Source organism: Anopheles funestus (assembly GCF_943734845.2).
Source record: "Anopheles funestus chromosome X unlocalized genomic scaffold, idAnoFuneDA-416_04 X_unloc_41, whole genome shotgun sequence".
NCBI classification, from domain to species: Eukaryota; Metazoa; Arthropoda; class Insecta; order Diptera; family Culicidae; genus Anopheles; species Anopheles funestus.
The window spans coordinates 85,001-110,068 of NW_026045167.1; the positions used below are offsets into that span (position 1 = coordinate 85,001).

General features: G+C 48.8%; 2 non-coding genes across 2 annotated transcripts in view; both read right to left on the reverse strand.

Moving 5' to 3' along the window:
• LOC125773594 (large subunit ribosomal RNA) overlaps window positions 1-303 on the reverse strand; it is a 4,179-nt gene extending 3,876 nt beyond the window's left edge. The window contains exon 1 of the ribosomal RNA XR_007420235.1: window positions 1-303. This exon is cut by the window's left edge and continues 3,876 nt beyond it. This is a non-coding gene — a ribosomal RNA (large subunit ribosomal RNA).
• A 711-nt stretch (window positions 304-1,014) lies between these two features.
• LOC125773602 (5.8S ribosomal RNA) lies at window positions 1,015-1,172 on the reverse strand. The gene has a single exon (XR_007420239.1). It is a non-coding gene; the product is annotated as a 5.8S ribosomal RNA (ribosomal RNA).
• Between the last annotated feature and the right edge of the window lie 23,896 nt (window positions 1,173-25,068).

Below are 25,068 nucleotides of genomic sequence, written 5' to 3' on the forward strand. Positions count from 1 at the left end.
AAGCAACACGACTCCATGGAGCCGACCGTCTACTGTCACGTGGGTTAGTGCCGTTCTACGGGCCTATCACCCTCTCTGGGTAGATGAGCCACCTTCAAGTTGAACTTGAACTGTTTGCACCGTGCATAGTAGATAATGGTCGTTCCAGTACACGGAATCGGACAGGTGCAGTTACACACCGTCCCTACGTGCTGAGCTTCTCCCGTTTCGCTCGCAGCTACTCAGGGAATCCCGGTTGGTTTCTTCTCCTCCCCTTATTAATATGCTTAAATTCTGGGGGTTGTCTCACATCACTTGAGGCCTACAACAAAATCAGTCACATTCCATTCGTTTCGAACCCGGGGCATAGCGAACCGATATATACGCAACAACACTTCACACACACACACACACACGGATTGGGCAATTTACGGTCATTTTTGAATCAACGATGGCCCCCCCGAGCACGTTGTCCGAATATCACTCCAATAAGGACAACGAGTTCCGCTCGGCATCGTTTTGATTCGATCTCTCAACAACAACTCTCGGTCGACTTGGTCGACTTGGACCCACGATGTCTCCCCCCGAGCATGTCGAGCCAACTGCACCACTATTGTATTGGACAACATGTTCCCCTCGGGCATCGATGGGTTAATCATGCACCACTATTATAAAACCCTTTGACGTTTTCCCCCAAGCACGTTGATCCAGTATTACGACGGATACGGTCAACGAATTCTTGGACATCAAAGAGGTTTTCGATTGAATTTCCCCATGTTTCACAACGTACTCTTAGCGGTATCCTACGATACGTCTCACTCTATTTGTGTGTGTGCGCGTTTACGTGCGTGCGATTTATGCGGTTCACCCCTTTACTTTCAGCGCCCTGCGGTCCCAACAAAGGTCCCGAGCACGCCATTATGCACAGTGTGGAAGCGTGTTTCCCCCACGACACTAGACGGGCTGCTCGCCATAGTGTTCTATTGTGGCACGCTCCACCCTGAAGTTTGGTTTGTTGTATATCAAGGAATTGATAGGCACTCAAGAATGTGTGCATCGGCCGGGTTTAATCGTCCGACGCGCAATATGCGTTCAACTTATCGGTGTTCATGTGTCCTGCAGTTCACATTGTGACGCGCATTTAGCTGCGGTCTTCATCGATCCATGAGCCGAGTGATCCCCTGCCTAGGGTTTTATAGTAAGGTTCCCAATGTAACACAATCCCGGTGGTACGTCCAAAGACTAACTTTCTGACTAAGTTGTCTTTATTACCCAATAGTCCCAGGCCTTGTGACTTGTGGCTCATGTCTACGCCCATGGCCACCATTCGCTAAGATAGTTTTGAAGTCACTTTGAAGGCCCAGGAACAACTCTCTTAGCACATCGGTTAACCTGACGCCGCAGTCAACTCATGTGCTTGGATCGGATCGAGCTATTGAGTATTGGGCCTGCATACTCGCTCATCCGTATCCTTTGCGTACCGCCCCATGGCCCTTGTATGTCTGCACCACAGTTCCTGTTCGTTCCGTGCCTATGGCCGGATACGTATTGCACATCGGTTAACCTGACGCCGCAGTCAACTCATGTGCTTGGATCGGATCGAGCTATTGAGTATTGGGCCTGCATACTCGCTCATCCGTATCCTTTGCGTACCGCCCCATGGCCCTTGTATGTCTGCACCACAGTTCCTGTTCGTTCCGTGCCTATGGCCGGATACGTATTGCACATCGGTATACCTGTCGCTACTCAGGCAACTCGTGTGCGTGGATTGGATCGAGAACATGGTGTGTGCCCCATGTTATAATTGATAGTCCATATCCACTTTATAGGTTAAAGTCATAAGTTGTGATTGCACAACCATTCTTCATAAGAGTTTAATCACTCTTCAACTAACTTTCGTTCTGGTGTCTTGGTATCAAATCGCGTAAGACACAAGATTCTACTGGCCAAATAGAATCTAGCACATTGGTTAACCTGGCGCCGCAGTCAACTCATGTGCTTGGATCGGATCGAGCTATTGAGTATTGGGCCTGCATACTCGCTCATCCGTATCCTTTGCGTACCGCCCCATGGCCCCGTCCTTAGAGTTAATGACTAGTAGGCTTAACTCTTTGTATGTCTGCACCACAGTTCCCGTTCGTTCCGTGCCGTGGCCGGATACGTATTGCACATCGGTATACCTGTCGCTACTCAGGCAACTCGTGTGCGTGGATTGGATCGAGCTCATGGGGTGTGTAGAGATTCCATGTTATAATTGCAAGTCCATATCCACTTTATAGGTTAAAGTCATAAGTTGTGATTGCACAACCATTCTTCATAAGAGTTTAATCACTCTTCAACTAACTTTCGTTCTGGTGTCTTGGTATCAAATCGCGTAAGACACAAGATTCTACTGGCCAAATAGAATCTAGCACATTGGTTAACCTGGCGCCGCAGTCAACTCATGTGCTTGGATCGGATCGAGCTATTGAGTATTGGGCCTGCATACTCGCTCATCCGTATCCTTTGCGTACCGCCCCATGGCCCCGTCCTTAGAGTTAATGACTAATAGGCTTAACTCTTTGTATGTCTGCACCACAGTTCCCGTTCGTTCCGTGCCGTGGCCGGATACGTATTGCACAACAGTAGATACCATCACCTGACGTATCTAACACACCACTATTGTAACTCGTCGTCGAAGGACCTTTCAAGTGCCTGATGGCCAGGGGAGCTCTTACACGGCACGGAGACACAGTGATGCTCGCCCATCACAGTGTACAACGATCGAGTTTGCTTAAGTGTCTGGGTACCTACACACCAGACACAATGCAATGGCCACGGATCCACACAAGGCACATCACATGCAGAAAGCTTCACCAGATTATGACACATACCACACTCTTGTAACTCGTCGTCGAAGGGGCGTTCAAAGTGCCTTACGGCTAGGGGGGATCTAGCACGGCACGGAGACACAGTGATGGTCACCCATCAAAGTGTACAACGATCGAGTTTGCTTTCCGCGCAAGCGTTCTAAGTGTCTGGGTATCTAAGCACCAGACACAATGCAATGGCCACGGATCCACACAAGGCACATCACATGCAGAAAGCTTCACCAGATTCTGACACATACCACACACATGCAACTCGTCGTCGAAGGGGCGTTCAAGTGCCTTACGGCTAGGGGAGATCTAGCTCGGCACGGAGACACAGTGATGGTCACCCATCAAAGTGTACAACGAACGAGTTGGCTTTCAACAAATTCTGACACATAGCAAGCGAGCGACCGAGCTACACCGAAGGCAGCCCATGGTTGGTCACTCGCGGACGATCATCAGTAATGATCCTTCCGCAGGTTCACCTACGGAAACCTTGTTACGACTTTTACTTCCTCTAAATCATCAAGTTCGGTCAACTTCAGCCATGCCAGCTGCAGCTCACGAAGGAACCGCGGAAGGTAAGCCTCCAGAAACCTCACTAAATAATCCATCGGTAGTAGCGACGGGCGGTGTGTACAAAGGGCAGGGACGTAATCAGCACTAGCTAATGACTAGTGCTTACTAGAAATTCCAGGTTCATGGGGACCGTTGCAGTCCCCAATCCCGACTAGATGGGCATTTTAGTGATTTCCCGTTCCTCTCGGAATGGGGGCGCCTATTGGCGAGAACACGCTGCGACCCACATTGTAGCACGCGTGCAGCCCAGAACATCTAAGGGCATCACGGACCTGTTATCGCTCATTCTCAGCTTGCTAAACACAAGTTGTCCCGCTAAGCAGGGCAAACGTAGCCGACGACCGCCCGTGAAGGCGCCGCCCGGCTGTAACGTCAGGTGCGCCCGGAGGCGCACTGCTGACAGCGTTCTAGTTAGCATGTTTGAGTCACGTTCGTTATCGGAATTAACCAGACAAATCATTCCACGAACTAAGAACGGCCATGCACCACTACCCTTAAATTTGAGAAAGAGCTATCAATCTGTCTTACCTCGATAAGTTTGGACCTGGTAAATTTTCCCGTGTTGAGTCAAATTAAGCCGCAAGCTCCACTTCTTGTGGTGCCCTTCCGTCAATTCCTTTAAGTTTCAACTTTGCAACCATACTTCCCCCGGAACCCGATTTTGGTTTCCCGGAAGCGACTGAGAGCACCGAATAGGGGTAGCGTCTCCCAATTGCTAATTGGCATCGTTTACGGTTAGAACTAGGGCGGTATCTAATCGCCTTCGATCCTCTAACTTTCGTTCTTGATTAAAGAAAGCATCCATGGCAAACGCTTTCGCTTCAGTTGGTCCTACGACGGTCTACGAATTTCACCTCTCGCGCCGTAATACCAATGCCCCCAACTACTTCTGTTAATCATTACCTCTAGGTTTCTGACAAACCAACGAAATCGTATAAACCGAGGTCATATTCCATTATTCCATGCAAGATTATTCTCGGCCAACGCCAACCCCACGGGGGGGCCGGACGCTTTGTCTTAGCCTGCTTTGAGCACTCTAATTTGTTCAAGGTAAATGTGAGTATCTTGAGCACCATGAGGAGCCCGTGCCGGAGTTAACCGGTAGCACGGTACTCGTTCACAGAGTAACGCCCAAGTACACCATTGTGAGTCGCAGCCGTGAGCGCGCGCACGAACGGCCCCGGCGTGTAACCGGGCGCCCGTGGCGGTCACGTGTCTGGACGGGCAATCAACTTCGAACGTTTTAACCGCAACAACTTTAATATACGCTAGTGGAGCTGGAATTACCGCGGCTGCTGGCACCAGACTTGCCCTCCACTTGATCCTTGTTGAAGGATTTATACTCAACTCATTCCAATTATGGACCATCGTTAGAGAGGTCCATATTGTTATTTCTCGTCACTACCTCCCCGTACTGGGATTGGGTAATTTACGCGCCTGCTGCCTTCCTTGGATGTGGTAGCCATTTCTCAGGCTCCCTCTCCGGAATCGAACCCTGATTCCCCGTTACCCGTCGCAACCATGGTAGTCCTCTACACTACCATCAATAGTTGATAGGGCAGACATTTGAAAGATCTGTCGTCAGTCGACAAGCGACCATACGATCTGCGTCCTTATCCAGACTTCAACTCAAGCCGCCCGGAGGCGATTGGTTTAACTAATAAGTGCACCAGTTCAGCTACCCGCGAGGGCAACAGTCCCGGCATGTTGCATGTATTAGCTCTGGATTTTCCACAGTTATCCAAGTAACTAGTGGTAGGATGATCTTGTGAATTATAGCTGTTATACTGAGCCTTATGCGGTTTCACATTCATTTATGTTTGTACTTAGACATGCATGGCTTAACCTTTGAGACAAGCGTATATTACTGGTAGGATCAACCAGAATTCGTTCCACTACAGACACACACTCGCTTAGTGGGAAATAAATTTCCACACAACTCTCTCTCTCTAGAACCATATGGAATGGCTCTTTGGTGTTGGGTAAGGCACCAATTTGTTGGGGTGTAACGGTCACCACCAACTTTAAGTTTGTTAGGGCACAACGGAAACCACTAACTAAACTTTAGGAAACTAAATTTCCTCACACATTATCTCTCACCATATTAGCACTAGGTGCTATCCACGATTGTACAACGTTTCAACTCTTGAATCGACCGTAGGGCCGCGGAATTGCTTCCGGGCCCCTATTCTCGCTATTAATTGTTCATCTCTTTCAATACATCGAGTTCGTTCCATTGGGTAGTTCGCATGGCGAACGTTTTGATGCAGCCCCCTGGGGGACCACGGCACTTTACACCGGGTATGGTGTATGCGCAACCTACAGATAACAATAAACCCCTTATGCGTGTGTAAACCGATGTTGGGCTGCTCAACATCTTTCATGGTTACATCACTTGCACCAGAACCCACGGTGCCGATTTGGTAATATGTTGTACATTTACTCTCAAGATGTACGCTTCGGCCCCTTATTCAGGGGCTCAAGCTATTACCAGCAAGAACAATCCTCATCCAGACTTGAACTCGAAACACCCGCAGGCGAACGGTTTAACTAATAAGTGCACCAGTCTTGAATCCATGCGTCGGTGGAAACAATGCCGGCGTGTTGCATGTATTAGCTCTGAACTTAGCGAGTGATTGCCTTGCAGCTGTCATACTGAGCGTAGAGCGTGATTATCGCTCACTTGAACCATGTTGAATGGCTCTTTGGTGTAGGGTAAGGCACCAATTTGTTGGGGCGTAACGGTCACCACCAACTTAAGACTTGCTTATAGGTATTTCAACGTTTTCAACTCTTTAATCGACCGTGTTTCATTATCATCTCTTCTTCTTATTAAATGCATCGAGTTCGTTCCATTGGGTAGTTCGCGTGGCGAACGGTTTGATGCAGCCCCCCGGGGGGGACCACGGCACTTTACACCGGGCATGGTGTATGCGCAACCTACAGATCACCAATATATTTGTGATCGATAATGCACACTTCTTACACGACTGACCAGTCGACAGCGCTGCCTTCCTATTATGCGTGTGTAAACCGATGTTGGGCTGCTCAACATCTTTCACGGTTACATCACTTGCACCCGAACCCACGGTGCCGATTTGGTAATATGTTGTACATGGTCTCAAGATGTACGCTTCGACCCCTTATTCAGGGGCTCAAGCTATTACCAGCAAGATCAATCCTCATCCAGACTTGAACTCGAAACACCCGGAGGCGAACGGTTTAACTAATAAGTGCACCAGTCTTGAATCCATGCGTCGGTGGAAACAATGCCGGCATGTTGCATGTATTAGCTCTGAACATAGCGAGTGATTGCCTTGTAGCTGTCGAACTGAGCGTAGAATGTGATTATCGCTCACTTGAAAGGGTCAAGCCCTTTCGAGTCGTCCGGTTTTTACGCCAGACGACTCGGTTCACCATCTTTCGGGAAGGGACCGTCTCGGTCGCAAGCTGCTCCGGTCCCTAAACAACCTGCGACAAATGATAGGAAATGCCGACATCAACACGTGTTCAGTTTGGTTTATCGCTCATAGGTCTTTTTGACCATCGATCCCTGATTATAACTCTCAATTAAACAGTCAGGAGAGTAAGGCATGCCCATCGATATCTCATCGACAGGCGATACCGCAAGAACGGCCAACGACACATCAGGTGATCGATTATTGCTACGACTTTTGCTTAATCGTTTCCACTCCTTAGAGAAAGAAACCCCCGGGGACCGTCTCGGTCGCAAGCTGCTCCGGTCCCTAAACAACCTGCGACAAATGATAGGAAATGCCGACATCAATACGTGTTCAGTTTGGTTTATCGCTCATTGGTCTGTTTGACCATCGATCCCTGATTAAACTCTCAGTAATCCAGTCGGGAGAGTAAGGCATGCCCATCGATATCTCATCGACAGGCGATACCGCTTGAACGGCCAACGACACATCAGAGGATCGTATCTTGCTACAACTTTTGCTTAATCGTTTCTTCTCCTTGGAGAAAGAAACCCCCGGGGACCGTCTCGGCCGCAAGCTGCTCCGGTCCCTAAACAACCTGCGGCATCAAATGATAGGAAAAGCCGACATCAATACGTGTTCAGTTTGGTTTATCGCTCATTGGTCTTGTTTGACCATCGATCCCTGATTAATACTCTCAATTAGAAGGTCGGTAGAGTAAGGCATGCCCATCGATATCTCATCGACAGGCGATACCGCATGAACGGCCAACGACACATCAGAGGATCGTATCTTGCTACAACTCTTGCTTAATAGTTTCCACTCCTTGGAGAAAGAAACCCCCGGGGACCGTCTCGGCCGCAAGTTGCTCCGGTCCCTAAACAACCTGCGGCATCAAATGATAGGAAAAGCCGACATCAATACGTGTTCAGTTTGGTTTATCGCTCATAGGTCTGTTTGACCATCGATCCTAGAATTCAACTTTCGAGTAAGGCATGCCCGTCGATATCTCATCTATAGGCGATGCCGGTAGAACGGCCAACGACACACATCTAGGATCGCATTTACTCTTCCTTGGATGGATAACCAATACCCTAGGACCGTTTCATCGCGAGCTGCTCCGGTCCTCAAACAACTCGCGAACCACCGATAGGATGATATTAGGAATGGCCGACTTTCATCCTTTAACTCTCAGTTCTGCTTACCAAAACATAGGTACTTGGACCTTAAAGACCACTATTTGTTCCCCGATCGGGGGCAATCGCAACGTCTATCCATCATCAACATCGTTTCACTCATTCCGAACCACCAAATTGGACAGACAGTACCATAATCATCAACCGATTGCTTCAACTTCGCAAATTGTATGGTAAGTTCTACTAATTTCACATCTTACCATCGACTAATAGTGCATAAATCCACTTGGAAATCACTTTTCCTTGGTCCTCGGACCTTCTACGACAACGTCCAACAAATATCCGAAGTCGTTTCCCAACTTAGACCAAGCATTTCGTATCTTTACTTCTAATCGATTTTTTCTCGCATAATTGACGATCAAAATCTAAAAACCACATTTTGAGCCAGAAGCAGTCGTCCGATCGTCCTGGGGGTAGTCTCAATCGATTTAGAAGGGTCCAATTCATAAAGATACATACTCAGTCAAAATCATGCTTCTGGCTCACCTACCCCCTATATAGTAAACGAAAGCGTACAGGCGTGGAAAACGTGCCATTTTTCTCCATCACGGACTTTTTTTTTCTCGTTGCACCGACTCTAGTAAAAAAGTGAAATTTTTTACTAGTTACCAACTTTTGCAAATTATCATCGGATATCACTTTTTATGGTCTATAGTAAGTTCTTATCACGTTTTAGTAGTTTTTGAAAAAAAAATTTTTTTGAACTTTTCAAAATTTTTCAAAACAAAGTTTTTGTAGGCGGTTTTGTGTATGGAGGGTTACTAGTCTCGGGGTCACTGTTTGACCGAAAAACCACTATATATCATTCGAAAGGTAATTTCAAGGGCTACAAAAAATTGTTCTACGGCACCCCCCTCCGACGTCTAGTATTCGAGTTATTGGCCAAAAACCATCACTTGAGCGATTTTTCGTTCAGGGTACCCGACTCTAGTAAAAAAGTGAAATTTTTCTCGATTGACCAAGTGTTGCAAATGACCATCGGATTTCACTTTTTATGGTCTATAGTGAGTTCTGATCACGATTTGGTACTTTTTGAAAAAATTTTTTTGACGCACTTTTCAAAATTTTGCAAAACCAAAACTTTTTAGGCGGTTTTGTGTATGGAGGGTTACTAGTCTCGGGGTCACTGTTTGACCAAAAAACCACTATATATCATTCGAAAGGTAATTTCAAGGGCTACAAAAAATTGTTCTACGGCACCCCCCTCCGACGTCTAGTATTCGAGTTATTGACCAAAAACCGCAACTATAGCGGTTTTTCGTACAGGGTACCCGACTCTAGTAAAATGATGCGATTTTTACTAGTCTAGGAACTTTTTGGTCAAAAAATCAAGTATATGTCATTCGATAGATAATTTCAAGGGCTACCAAAAATTGTTCCACGACACCCCCCTGCGACGTCTAGTATTCGAGTTATTAGCCAAAAACCGCAACTTAAGCGGTTTTTCGTCCAGGGTACCCGACTCTAGTAAAATGATGCGATTTTTACTAGTCTAGGGAACTTTTTGGCCAAAAATCAAGTATATGTCATTCGATAGATAATTTCAAGGGCTACCAAAAATTGTTCCACGACACCCCCCTGCGACGTCTAGTATTCGAGTTATTAGCCAAAAACCGCAACTTAAGCGGTTTTTCGTCCAGGGTACCCGACTCTAGTAAAATGATGCGATTTTTACTAGTCTAGGGAACTTTTTGGCCAAAAATCAAGTATATGTCATTCGATAGATAATTTCAAGGGCTACCAAAAATTGTTCCACGACACCCCCCTGCGACGTCTAGTATTCGAGTTATTAGCCAAAAACCGCAATTATAGCGGTTTTTCGTCCAGGGTACCCGACTCTAGTAAAATGATGCGATTTTTACTAGTCTAGGAACTTTTTGGTCAAAAAATCAAGTATATGTCATTCGATAGATAATTTCAAGGGCTACCAAAAATTGTTCCACGACACCCCCCTGCGACGTCTAGTATTCGAGTTATTAGCCAAAAACCATTCATACTTGAGCATTTTGCTCATTTTGCCTGTACGGGTACCGGGGACTAGTAAAATCAGGCCAATTTTACTAGAGTAGGGGTCCTTTTTGGTCAAAAAAACAACTTTTGCTCGTTCGATAGGGAATCGATAGGGCAACAAAAAATCGTTCTACGACCCCCCCTTCCGATGTCTAGTATTCGAGTTATGGGCCAAAAACAGTTTATAGCTAATTTTTCACTCGATTTTTCACCAAGTATCGCACATTACTCCGGTTCTATACATTGGATCGTCAATCTTTAAGATTTTATGGGTAGTTCCAACTGTTTGCTACATTTCATCCATACATCACCAACCGATTCAATGTCTGTGCTAGAAGTTATTAGAGGAATAAAAAAATTTACCCTTGGCTTTGGACCGTACAATTTTACCCATTTTTGGCCCATATTTGCCCCATAGCTCCGCCGGTATCCAAGATATGGCCACACTTTCTTCTGGCCATGGGTAGATGGCACTTGTGGCTAGATTTCTTCCATGCACCACTAATCGCTACCATGTCTGTGGCCGGAGCTATTCACGAAAGCGCCTCGCGCACTTGGTCGGATTTTTGGTCCAACTTGCACCATTTTTGGCCCATATTTGCCCCATAGCTCCGCCGGTATCCAAGATATGGCCACACTTTGTTCTGGCCATGGGTAGATGGCACTTGTGGCTAGATTTCTTCCATGCACCACTAATCGCTGCCATGTCTCTGGCCGGAGCTATTCGACGAACAACCATCGCATTTACCTAGGTACTTTTTCGGATTTTTGGTCCAACTTGCACCATTTTTGGCCCATATTTGCCCCATAGCTCCGCCGGTATCCAAGATATGGCCACACTTTCTTCTGGCCATGGGTAGATGGCACTTGTGGCTAGATTTCTTCCATGCACCACTAATCGCTACCATGTCTGTGGCCGGAGCTATTCACGAAAGCGCCTCGCGCACTTGGTCGGATTTTTGGTCCACCTGGCACCATTGTTGGCCCGTATTTGCCCCATAGCTCCGCCGGTATCCAAGATATGGCCACACTTTGTTCTGGCCATGGGTAGATGGCACTTGTGGCTAGATTTCTTCCATGCACCACTAATCGCTACCATGTCTCTGGCCGGAGCTATTCGACGAACAACCATCGCATTTACCTAGGTACTTTTTCGGATTTTTGGTCCAACTTGCACCATTTTTGGCCCATATTTGCCCCATAGCTCCGCCGGTATCCAAGATATGGCCACACTTTCTTCTGGCCATGGGTAGATGGCACTTGTGGCTAGATTTCTTCCATGCACCACTAATCGCTACCATGTCTGTGGCCGGAGCTATTCACGAAAGCGCCTCGCGCACTTGGTCGGATTTTTGGTCCAACTTGCACCATTTTTGGCCCATATTTGCCCCATAGCTCCGCCGGTATCCAAGATATGGCCACACTTTCTTCTGGCCATGGGTAGATGGCACTTGTGGCTAGATTTCTTCCATGCACCACTAATCGCTACCATGTCTGTGGCCGGAGCTATTCGACGAACAACCATCGCATTTACCTAGGTACTTTTTCGGATTTTTGGTCCAACTTGCACCATTTTTGGCCCATATTTGCCCCATAGCTCCGCCGGTATCCAAGATATGGCCACACTTTGTTCTGGCCATGGGTAGATGGCACTTGTGGCTAGATTTCTTCCATGCACCACTAATCGCTGCCATGTCTCTGGCCGGAGCTATTCGACGAACAACCATCGCATTTACCTAGGTACTTTTTCGGATTTTTGGTCCAACTTGCACCATTTTTGGCCCATATTTGCCCCATAGCTCCGCCGGTATCCAAGATATGGCCACACTTTCTTCTGGCCATGGGTAGATGGCACTTGTGGCTAGATTTCTTCCATGCACCACTAATCGCTACCATGTCTGTGGCCGGAGCTATTCACGAAAGCGCCTCGCGCACTTGGTCGGATTTTTGGTCCACCTGGCACCATTGTTGGCCCGTATTTGCCCCATAGCTCCGCCGGTATCCAAGATATGGCCACACTTTGTTCTGGCCATGGGTAGATGGCACTTGTGGCTAGATTTCTTCCATGCACCACTAATCGCTACCATGTCTCTGGCCGGAGCTATTCGACGAACAACCATCGCATTTACCTAGGTACTTTTTCGGATTTTTGGTCCAACTTGCACCATTTTTGGCCCATATTTGCCCCATAGCTCCGCCGGTATCCAAGATATGGCCACACTTTGTTCTGGCCATGGGTAGATGGCACTTGTGGCTAGATTTCTTCCATGCACCACTAATCGCTACCATGTCTGTGGCCGGAGCTATTCACGAAAGCGCCTCGCGCACTTGGTCGGATTTTTGGTCCACCTGGCACCATTGTTGGCCCGTATTTGCCCCATAGCTCCGCCGGTATCCAAGATATGGCCACACTTTGTTCTGGCCATGGGTAGATGGCACTTGTGGCTAGATTTCTTCCATGCACCACTAATCGCTACCATGTCTCTGGCCGGAGCTATTCGACGAACAACCATCGCATTTACCTAGGTACTTTTTCGGATTTTTGGTCCAACTTGCACCATTTTTGGCCCATATTTGCCCCATAGCTCCGCCGGTATCCAAGATATGGCCACACTTTGTTCTGGCCATGGGTAGATGGCACTTGTGGCTAGATTTCTTCCATGCACCACTAATCGCTGCCATGTCTCTGGCCGGAGCTATTCGACGAACAACCATCGCATTTACCTAGGTACTTTTTCGGATTTTTGGTCCAACTTGCACCATTTTTGGCCCATATTTGCCCCATAGCTCCGCCGGTATCCAAGATATGGCCACACTTTCTTCTGGCCATGGGTAGATGGCACTTGTGGCTAGATTTCTTCCATGCACCACTAATCGCTACCATGTCTGTGGCCGGAGCTATTCACGAAAGCGCCTCGCGCACTTGGTCGGATTTTTGGTCCACCTGGCACCATTGTTGGCCCGTATTTGCCCCATAGCTCCGCCGGTATCCAAGATATGGCCACACTTTCTTCTGGCCATGGGTAGATGGCACTTGTGGCTAGATTTCTTCCATGCACCACTAATCGCTACCATGTCTCTGGCCGGAGCTATTCGACGAACAACCATCGCATTTACCTAGGTACTTTTTCGGATTTTTGGTCCAACTTGCACCATTTTTGGCCCATATTTGCCCCATAGCTCCGCCGGTATCCAAGATATGGCCACACTTTGTTCTGGCCATGGGTAGATGGCACTTGTGGCTAGATTTCTTCCATGCACCACTAATCGCTGCCATGTCTCTGGCCGGAGCTATTCGACGAACAACCATCGCATTTACCTAGGTACTTTTTCGGATTTTTGGTCCAACTTGCACCATTTTTGGCCCATATTTGCCCCATAGCTCCGCCGGTATCCAAGATATGGCCACACTTTCTTCTGGCCATGGGTAGATGGCACTTGTGGCTAGATTTCTTCCATGCACCACTAATCGCTACCATGTCTGTGGCCGGAGCTATTCACGAAAGCGCCTCGCGCACTTGGTCGGATTTTTGGTCCACCTGGCACCATTGTTGGCCCGTATTTGCCCCATAGCTCCGCCGGTATCCAAGATATGGCCACACTTTGTTCTGGCCATGGGTAGATGGCACTTGTGGCTAGATTTCTTCCATGCACCACTAATCGCTACCATGTCTCTGGCCGGAGCTATTCGACGAACAACCATCGCATTTACCTAGGTACTTTTTCGGATTTTTGGTCCAACTTGCACCATTTTTGGCCCATATTTGCCCCATAGCTCCGCCGGTATCCAAGATATGGCCACACTTTGTTCTGGCCATGGGTAGATGGCACTTGTGGCTAGATTTCTTCCATGCACCACTAATCGCTACCATGTCTGTGGCCGGAGCTATTCGACGAACAACCATCGCATTTACCTAGGTACTTTTTCGGATTTTTGGTCCAACTTGCACCATTTTTGGCCCATATTTGCCCCATAGCTCCGCCGGTATCCAAGATATGGCCACACTTTCTTCTGGCCATGGGTAGATGGCACTTGTGGCTAGATTTCTTCCATGCACCACTAATCGCTACCATGTCTGTGGCCGGAGCTATTCACGAAAGCGCCTCGCGCACTTGGTCGGATTTTTGGTCCACCTGGCACCATTGTTGGCCCGTATTTGCCCCATAGCTCCGCCGGTATCCAAGATATGGCCACACTTTGTTCTGGCCATGGGTAGATGGCACTTGTGGCTAGATTTCTTCCATGCACCACTAATCGCTACCATGTCTCTGGCCGGAGCTATTCGACGAACAACCATCGCATTTACCTAGGTACTTTTTCGGATTTTTGGTCCAACTTGCACCATTTTTGGCCCATATTTGCCCCATAGCTCCGCCGGTATCCAAGATATGGCCACACTTTGTTCTGGCCATGGGTAGATGGCACTTGTGGCTAGATTTCTTCCATGCACCACTAATCGCTGCCATGTCTCTGGCCGGAGCTATTCGACGAACAACCATCGCATTTACCTAGGTACTTTTTCGGATTTTTGGTCCAACTTGCACCATTTTTGGCCCATATTTGCCCCATAGCTCCGCCGGTATCCAAGATATGGCCACACTTTCTTCTGGCCATGGGTAGATGGCACTTGTGGCTAGATTTCTTCCATGCACCACTAATCGCTACCATGTCTGTGGCCGGAGCTATTCACGAAAGCGCCTCGCGCACTTGGTCGGATTTTTGGTCCAACTTGCACCATTTTTGGCCCATATTTGCCCCATAGCTCCGCCGGTATCCAAGATATGGCCACACTTTCTTCTGGCCATGGGTAGATGGCACTTGTGGCTAGATTTCTTCCATGCACCACTAATCGCTACCATGTCTGTGGCCGGAGCTATTCACGAAAGCGCCTCGCGCACTTGGTCGGATTTTTGGTCCAACTTGCACCATTTTTGGCCCATATTTGCCCCATAGCTCCGCCGGTATCCAAGATATGGCCACACTTTCTTCTGGCCATGGGTAGATGGCACTTGTGGCTAGATTTCTTCCATGCACCACTAATCGCTACCATGTCTGTGGCCGGAGCTATTCACGAAAGCGCCTCGCGCACTTGGTCGGATTTTTGGTCCAACTTGCACCATTTTTGGCCCATATTTGCCCCATAGCTCCGCCGGTATCCAAGATATGGCCACACTTTCTTCTGGCCATGGGTAGATGGCACTTGTGGCTAGATTTCTTCCATGCACCACTAATCGCTACCATGTCTGTGGCCGGAGCTATTCGACGAACAACCATCGCATTTACCTAGGTACTTTTTCGGATTTTTGGTCCAACTTGCACCATTTTTGGCCCATATTTGCCCCATAGCTCCGCCGGTATCCAAGATATGGCCACACTTTCTTCTGGCCATGGGTAGATGGCACTTGTGGCTAGATTTCTTCCATGCACCACTAATCGCTACCATGTCTGTGGCCGGAGCTATTCACGAAAGCGCCTCGCGCACTTGGTCGGATTTTTGGTCCAACTTGCACCATTTTTGGCCCATATTTGCCCCATAGCTCCGCCGGTATCCAAGATATGGCCACACTTTCTTCTGGCCATGGGTAGATGGCACTTGTGGCTAGATTTCTTCCATGCACCACTAATCGCTACCATGTCTGTGGCCGGAGCTATTCACGAAAGCGCCTCGCGCACTTGGTCGGATTTTTGGTCCAACTTGCACCATTTTTGGCCCATATTTGCCCCATAGCTCCGCCGGTATCCAAGATATGGCCACACTTTCTTCTGGCCATGGGTAGATGGCACTTTTGGCTAGATTTCTTCCATGCACCACTAATCGCTACCATGTCTGTGGCCGGAGCTATTCGACGAACAACCATCGCATTTACCTAGGTACTTTTTCGGATTTTTGGTCCAACTTGCACCATTTTTGGCCCATATTTGCCCCATAGCTCCGCCGGTATCCAAGATATGGCCACACTTTCTTCTGGCCATGGGTAGATGGCACTTTTGGCTAGATTTCTTCCATGCACCACTAATCGCTACCATGTCTGTGGCCGGAGCTATTCGACGAACAACCATCGCATTTACCTAGGTACTTTTTCGGATTTTTGGTCCAACTTGCACCATTTTTGGCCCATATTTGCCCCATAGCTCCGCCGGTATCCAAGATATGGCCACACTTTCTTCTGGCCATGGGTAGATGGCACTTGTGGCTAGATTTCTTCCATGCACCACTAATCGCTACCATGTCTGTGGCCGGAGCTATTCACGAAAGCGCCTCGCGCACTTGGTCGGATTTTTGGTCCAACTTGCACCATTTTTGGCCCATATTTGCCCCATAGCTCCGCCGGTATCCAAGATATGGCCACACTTTCTTCTGGCCATGGGTAGATGGCACTTTTGGCTAGATTTCTTCCATGCACCACTAATCGCTACCATGTCTGTGGCCGGAGCTATTCGACGAACAACCATCGCATTTACCTAGGTACTTTTTCGGATTTTTGGTCCAACTTGCACCATTTTTGGCCCATATTTGCCCCATAGCTCCGCCGGTATCCAAGATATGGCCACACTTTCTTCTGGCCATGGGTAGATGGCACTTGTGGCTAGATTTCTTCCATGCACCACTAATCGCTACCATGTCTGTGGCCGGAGCTATTCGACGAACAACCATCGCATTTACCTAGGTACTTTTTCGGATTTTTGGTCCAACTTGCACCATTTTTGGCCCATATTTGCCCCATAGCTCCGCCGGTATCCAAGATATGGCCACACTTTCTTCTGGCCATGGGTAGATGGCACTTGTGGCTAGATTTCTTCCATGCACCACTAATCGCTACCATGTCTGTGGCCGGAGCTATTCGACGAACAACCATCGCATTTACCTAGGTACTTTTTCGGATTTTTGGTCCAACTTGCACCATTTTTGGCCCATATTTGCCCCATAGCTCCGCCGGTATCCAAGATATGGCCACACTTTCTTCTGGCCATGGGTAGATGGCACTTGTGGCTAGATTTCTTCCATGCACCACTAATCGCTACCATGTCTGTGGCCGGAGCTATTCGACGAACAACCATCGCATTTACCTAGGTACTTTTTCGGATTTTTGGTCCAACTTGCACCATTTTTGGCCCATATTTGCCCCATAGCTCCGCCGGTATCCAAGATATGGCCACACTTTCTTCTGGCCATGGGTAGATGGCACTTGTGGCTAGATTTCTTCCATGCACCACTAATCGCTACCATGTCTGTGGCCGGAGCTATTCACGAAAGCGCCTCGCGCACTTGGTCGGATTTTTGGTCCAACTTGCACCATTTTTGGCCCATATTTGCCCCATAGCTCCGCCGGTATCCAAGATATGGCCACACTTTCTTCTGGCCATGGGTAGATGGCACTTGTGGCTAGATTTCTTCCATGCACCACTAATCGCTACCATGTCTGTGGCCGGAGCTATTCGACGAACAACCATCGCATTTACCTAGGTACTTTTTCGGATTTTTGGTCCAACTTGCACCATTTTTGGCCCATATTTGCCCCATAGCTCCGCCGGTATCCAAGATATGGCCACACTTTCTTCTGGCCATGGGTAGATGGCACTTGTGGCTAGATTTCTTCCATGCACCACTAATCGCTACCATGTCTGTGGCCGGAGCTATTCACGAAAGCGCCTCGCGCACTTGGTCGGATTTTTGGTCCAACTTGCACCATTTTTGGCCCATATTTGCCCCATAGCTCCGCCGGTATCCAAGATATGGCCACACTTTCTTCTGGCCATGGGTAGATGGCACTTGTGGCTAGATTTCTTCCATGCACCACTAATCGCTACCATGTCTGTGGCCGGAGCTATTCACGAAAGCGCCTCGCGCACTTGGTCGGATTTTTGGTCCAACTTGCACCATTTTTGGCCCATATTTGCCCCATAGCTCCGCCGGTATCCAAGATATGGCCACACTTTCTTCTGGCCATGGGTAGATGGCACTTGTGGCTAGATTTCTTCCATGCACCACTAATCGCTACCATGTCTGTGGCCGGAGCTATTCGACGAACAACCATCGCATTTACCTAGGTACTTTTTCGGATTTTTGGTCCAACTTGCACCATTTTTGGCCCGTATTTGCCCCATAGCTCCGCCGGTATCCAAGATATGGCCACACTTTCTTCTGGCCATGGGTAGATGGCACTTGTGGCTAGATTTCTTCCATGCACCACTAATCGCTACCATGTCTGTGGCCGGAGCTATTCGACGAACAACCATCGCATTTACCTAGGTACTTTTTCGGATTTTTGGTCCAACTTGCACCATTTTTGGCCCGTATTTGCCCCATAGCTCCGCCGGTATCCAAGATATGGCCACACTTTCTTCTGGCCATGGGTAGATGGCACTTGTGGCTAGATTTCTTCCATGCACCACTAATCGCTACCATGTCTGTGGCCGGAGCTATTCACGAAAGCGCTTCGCGCACTTGGTCGGATTTTTGGTCCAACTTGCACCATTTTTGGCCCATATTTGCCCCATAGCTCCGCCGGTATCCAAGATATGGCCACACTTTCTTCTGGCCATGGCTAGATGGCACTTGTGGCTAGATTTCTTCCATGCACCACTAATCGCTACCATGTCTGTGGCCGGAGCTATTCGACGAACAACCATCGCATTTACCTAGGTACTTTTTCGGATTTTTGGTCCAACTTGCACCATTTTTGGCCCGTATTTGCCCCATAGCTCCGCCGGTATCCAAGATATGGCCACACTTTCTTCTGGCCATGGGTAGATGGCACTTGTGGCTAGATTTCTTCCATGCACCACTAATCGCTACCATGTCTGTGGCCGGAGCTATTCACGAAAGCGCTTCGCGCACTTGGTCGGATTTTTGGTCCAACTTGCACCATTTTTGGCCCATATTTGCCCCATAGCTCCGCCGGTATCCAAGATATGGCCACACTTTCTTCTGGCCATGGCTAGATGGCACTTGTGGCTAGATTTCTTCCATGCACCACTAATCGCTACCATGTCTGTGGCCGGAGCTATTCACGAAAGCGCCTCGCGCACTTGGTCGGATTTTTGGTCCAACTTCACCATTTTTGGCCCATATTTGCCCCATAGCTCCGCCGGTATCCAAGATATGGCCACACTTTCTTCTGGCCATGGGTAGATGGCACTTGTGGCTAGATTTCGTCCATGCACCACTAATCGCTACCATGTCTGTGGCCGGAGCTATTCGACGAACAACCATCGCATTTACCTAGGTACTTTTTCGGATTTTTGGTCCAACTTGCACCATTTTTGGCCCATATTTGCCCCATAGCTCCGCCGGTATCCAAGATATGGCCACACTTTCTTCTGGCCATGGGTAGATGGCACTTGTGGCTAGATTTCTTCCATGCACCACTAATCGCTACCATGTCTGTGGCCGGAGCTATTCACGAAAGCGCCTTGCGCACTTGGTCGGATTTTTGGTCCACCTGGCACCATTTTTGGCCCATATTTGCCCCATAGCTCCGCCGGTATCCAAGATAGCGCCACACTTTCTTCTGGCCATGGGTAGATGGCACTTGTGGCTAGATTTCTTCCATGCACCACTAATCGCTACCATGTCTGTGGCCGGAGCTATTCACGAAAGCGCCTCGCGCACTTGGTCGGATTTTTGGTCCAACTTGCACCATTTTTGGCCCATATTTGCCCCATAGCTCCGCCGGTATCCAAGATATGGCCACACTTTCTTCTGGCCATGGGTAGATGGCACTTGTGGCTAGATTTCTTCCATGCACCACTAATCGCTACCATGTCTGTGGCCGGAGCTATTCACGAAAGCGCCTCGCGCACTTGGTCGGATTTTTGGTCCAACTTGCACCATTTTTGGCCCATATTTGCCCCATAGCTCCGCCGGTATCCAAGATATGGCCACACTTTCTTCTGGCCATGGGTAGATGGCACTTGTGGCTAGATTTCTTCCATGCACCACTAATCGCTACCATGTCTGTGGCCGGAGCTATTCACGAAAGCGCCTTGCGCACTTGGTCGGATTTTTGGTCCACCTGGCAACATTTTTGGCCCATATTTGCCCCATAGCTCCGCCGGTATCCAAGATAGCGCCACACTTTCTTCTGGCCATGGGTAGATGGCACTTGTGGCTAGATTTCTTCCATGCACCACTAATCGCTACCATGTCTGTGGCCGGAGCTATTCGACGAACAACCATCGCATTTACCTAGGTACTTTTTCGGATTTTTGGTCCAACTTGCACCATTTTTGGCCCATATTTGCCCCATAGCTCCGCCGGTATCCAAGATATGGCCACACTTTCTTCTGGCCATGGCTAGATGGCACTTGTGGCTAGATTTCTTCCATGCACCACTAATCGCTACCATGTCTGTGGCCGGAGCTATTCACGAAAGCGCCTTGCGCACTTGGTCGGATTTTTGGTCCAACTTGCACCATTTTTGGCCCATATTTGCCCCATAGCTCCGCCGGTATCCAAGATATGGCCACACTTTCTTCTGGCCATGGGTAGATGGCACTTGTGGCTAGATTTCTTCCATGCACCACTAATCGCTACCATGTCTGTGGCCGGAGCTATTCGACGAACAACCATCGCATTTACCTAGGTACTTTTTCGGATTTTTGGTCCAACTTGCACCATTTTTGGCCCATATTTGCCCCATAGCTCCGCCGGTATCCAAGATATGGCCACACTTTCTTCTGGCCATGGCTAGATGGCACTTGTGGCTAGATTTCTTCCATGCACCACTAATCGCTACCATGTCTGTGGCCGGAGCTATTCACGAAAGCGCCTCGCGCACTTGGTCGGATTTTTGGTCCAACTTCACCATTTTTGGCCCATATTTGCCCCATAGCTCCGCCGGTATCCAAGATAGCGCCACACTTTCTTCTGGCCATGGGTAGATGGCACTTGTGGCTAGATTTCTTCCATGCACCACTAATCGCTACCATGTCTGTGGCCGGAGCTATTCGACGAACAACCATCGCATTTACCTAGGTACTTTTTCGGATTTTTGGTCCAACTTGCACCATTTTTGGCCCATATTTGCCCCATAGCTCCGCCGGTATCCAAGATATGGCCACACTTTCTTCTGGCCATGGCTAGATGGCACTTGTGGCTAGATTTCTTCCATGCACCACTAATCGCTACCATGTCTGTGGCCGGAGCTATTCACGAAAACGCCTCGCGCACTTGGTCGGATTTTTGGTCCAACTTCACCATTTTTGGCCCATATTTGCCCCATAGCTCCGCCGGTATCCAAGATAGCGCCACACTTTCTTCTGGCCATGGGTAGATGGCACTTGTGGCTAGATTTCTTCCATGCACCACTAATCGCTACCATGTCTGTGGCCGGAGCTATTCACGAAAGCGTCTCGCGCACTTGGTCGGATTTTTGGTCCAACTTGCACCATTTTTGGCCCATATTTGCCCCATAGCTCCGCCGGTATCCAAGATATGGCCACACTTTCTTCTGGCCATGGGTAGATGGCACTTGTGGCTAGATTTCTTCCATGCACCACTAATCGCTACCATGTCTGTGGCCGGAGCTATTCGACGAACAACCATCGCATTTACCTAGGTACTTTTTCGGATTTTTGGTCCAACTTGCACCATTTTTGGCCCATATTTGCCCCATAGCTCCGCCGGTATCCAAGATATGGCCACACTTTCTTCTGGCCATGGCTAGATGGCACTTGTGGCTAGATTTCTTCCATGCACCACTAATCGCTACCATGTCTGTGGCCGGAGCTATTCACGAAAGCGCCTCGCGCACTTGGTCGGATTTTTGGTCCAACTTCACCATTTTTGGCCCATATTTGCCCCATAGCTCCGCCGGTATCCAAGATAGCGCCACACTTTCTTCTGGCCATGGGTAGATGGCACTTGTGGCTAGATTTCTTCCATGCACCACTAATCGCTACCATGTCTGTGGCCGGAGCTATTCGACGAACAACCATCGCATTTACCTAGGTACTTTTTCGGATTTTTGGTCCAACTTGCACCATTTTTGGCCCATATTTGCCCCATAGCTCCGCCGGTATCCAAGATATGGCCACACTTTCTTCTGGCCATGGCTAGATGGCACTTGTGGCTAGATTTCTTCCATGCACCACTAATCGCTACCATGTCTGTGGCCGGAGCTATTCACGAAAACGCCTCGCGCACTTGGTCGGATTTTTGGTCCAACTTCACCATTTTTGGCCCATATTTGCCCCATAGCTCCGCCGGTATCCAAGATAGCGCCACACTTTCTTCTGGCCATGGGTAGATGGCACTTGTGGCTAGATTTCTTCCATGCACCACTAATCGCTACCATGTCTGTGGCCGGAGCTATTCACGAAAGCGTCTCGCGCACTTGGTCGGATTTTTTGTCCAACTTGCACCATTTTTGGCCCATATTTGCCCCATAGCTCCGCCGGTATCCAAGATATGGCCACACTTTCTTCTGGCCATGGGTAGATGGCACTTGTGGCTAGATTTCTTCCATGCACCACTAATCGCTACCATGTCTGTGGCCGGAGCTATTCGACGAACAACCATCGCATTTACCTAGGTACTTTTTCGGATTTTTGGTCCAACTTGCACCATTTTTGGCCCATATTTGCCCCATAGCTCCGCCGGTATCCAAGATATGGCCACACTTTCTTCTGGCCATGGCTAGATGGCACTTGTGGCTAGATTTCTTCCATGCACCACTAATCGCTACCATGTCTGTGGCCGGAGCTATTCACGAAAGCGCCTCGCGCACTTGGTCGGATTTTTGGTCCAACTTCACCATTTTTGGCCCATATTTGCCCCATAGCTCCGCCGGTATCCAAGATAGCGCCACACTTTCTTCTGGCCATGGGTAGATGGCACTTGTGGCTAGATTTCTTCCATGCACCACTAATCGCTACCATGTCTGTGGCCGGAGCTATTCGACGAACAACCATCGCATTTACCTAGGTACTTTTTCGGATTTTTGGTCCAACTTGCACCATTTTTGGCCCATATTTGCCCCATAGCTCCGCCGGTATCCAAGATATGGCCACACTTTCTTCTGGCCATGGCTAGATGGCACTTGTGGCTAGATTTCTTCCATGCACCACTAATCGCTACCATGTCTGTGGCCGGAGCTATTCACGAAAACGCCTCGCGCACTTGGTCGGATTTTTGGTCCAACTTCACCATTTTTGGCCCATATTTGCCCCATAGCTCCGCCGGTATCCAAGATAGCGCCACACTTTCTTCTGGCCATGGGTAGATGGCACTTGTGGCTAGATTTCTTCCATGCACCACTAATCGCTACCATGTCTGTGGCCGGAGCTATTCACGAAAGCGCCTCGCGCACTTGGTCGGATTTTTGGTCCAACTTGCACCATTTTTGGCCCATATTTGCCCCATAGCTCCGCCGGTATCCAAGATATGGCCACACTTTCTTCTGGCCATGGGTAGATGGCACTTGTGGCTAGATTTCTTCCATGCACCACTAATCGCTACCATGTCTGTGGCCGGAGCTATTCGACGAACAACCATCGCATTTACCTAGGTACTTTTTCGGATTTTTGGTCCAACTTGCACCATTTTTGGCCCATATTTGCCCCATAGCTCCGCCGGTATCCAAGATATGGCCACACTTTCTTCTGGCCATGGCTAGATGGCACTTGTGGCTAGATTTCTTCCATGCACCACTAATCGCTACCATGTCTGTGGCCGGAGCTATTCACGAAAGCGCCTCGCGCACTTGGTCGGATTTTTGGTCCAACTTCACCATTTTTGGCCCATATTTGCCCCATAGCTCCGCCGGTATCCAAGATAGCGCCACACTTTCTTCTGGCCATGGGTAGATGGCACTTGTGGCTAGATTTCTTCCATGCACCACTAATCGCTACCATGTCTGTGGCCGGAGCTATTCGACGAACAACCATCGCATTTACCTAGGTACTTTTTCGGATTTTTGGTCCAACTTGCACCATTTTTGGCCCATATTTGCCCCATAGCTCCGCCGGTATCCAAGATAAGGCCACACTTTCTTCTGGCCATGGCTAGATGGCACTTGTGGCTAGATTTCTTCCATGCACCACTAATCGCTACCATGTCTGTGGCCGGAGCTATTCACGAAAGCGCCTCGCGCACTTGGTCGGATTTTTGGTCCAACTTCACCATTTTTGGCCCATATTTGCCCCATAGCTCCGCCGGTATCCAAGATAGCGCCACACTTTCTTCTGGCCATGGGTAGATGGCACTTGTGGCTAGATTTCTTCCATGCACCACTAATCGCTACCATGTCTGTGGCCGGAGCTATTCGACGAACAACCATCGCATTTACCTAGGTACTTTTTCGGATTTTTGGTCCAACTTGCACCATTTTTGGCCCATATTTGCCCCATAGCTCCGCCGGTATCCAAGATATGGCCACACTTTCTTCTGGCCATGGCTAGATGGCACTTGTGGCTAGATTTCTTCCATGCACCACTAATCGCTACCATGTCTGTGGCCGGAGCTATTCACGAAAGCGCCTCGCGCACTTGGTCGGATTTTTGGTCCAACTTCACCATTTTTGGCCCATATTTGCCCCATAGCTCCGCCGGTATCCAAGATAGCGCCACACTGTCTTCTGGCCATGGGTAGATGGCACTTGTGGCTAGATTTCTTCCATGCACCACTAATCGCTACCATGTCTGTGGCCGGAGCTATTCGACGAACAACCATCGCATTTACCTAGGTACTTTTTCGGATTTTTGGTCCAACTTGCACCATTTTTGGCCCATATTTGCCCCATAGCTCCGCCGGTATCCAAGATATGGCCACACTTTCTTCTGGCCATGGCTAGATGGCACTTGTGGCTAGATTTCTTCCATGCACCACTAATCGCTACCATGTCTGTGGCCGGAGCTATTCACGAAAACGCCTCGCGCACTTGGTCGGATTTTTGGTCCAACTTCACCATTTTTGGCCCATATTTGCCCCATAGCTCCGCCGGTATCCAAGATAGCGCCACACTTTCTTCTGGCCATGGGTAGATGGCACTTGTGGCTAGATTTCTTCC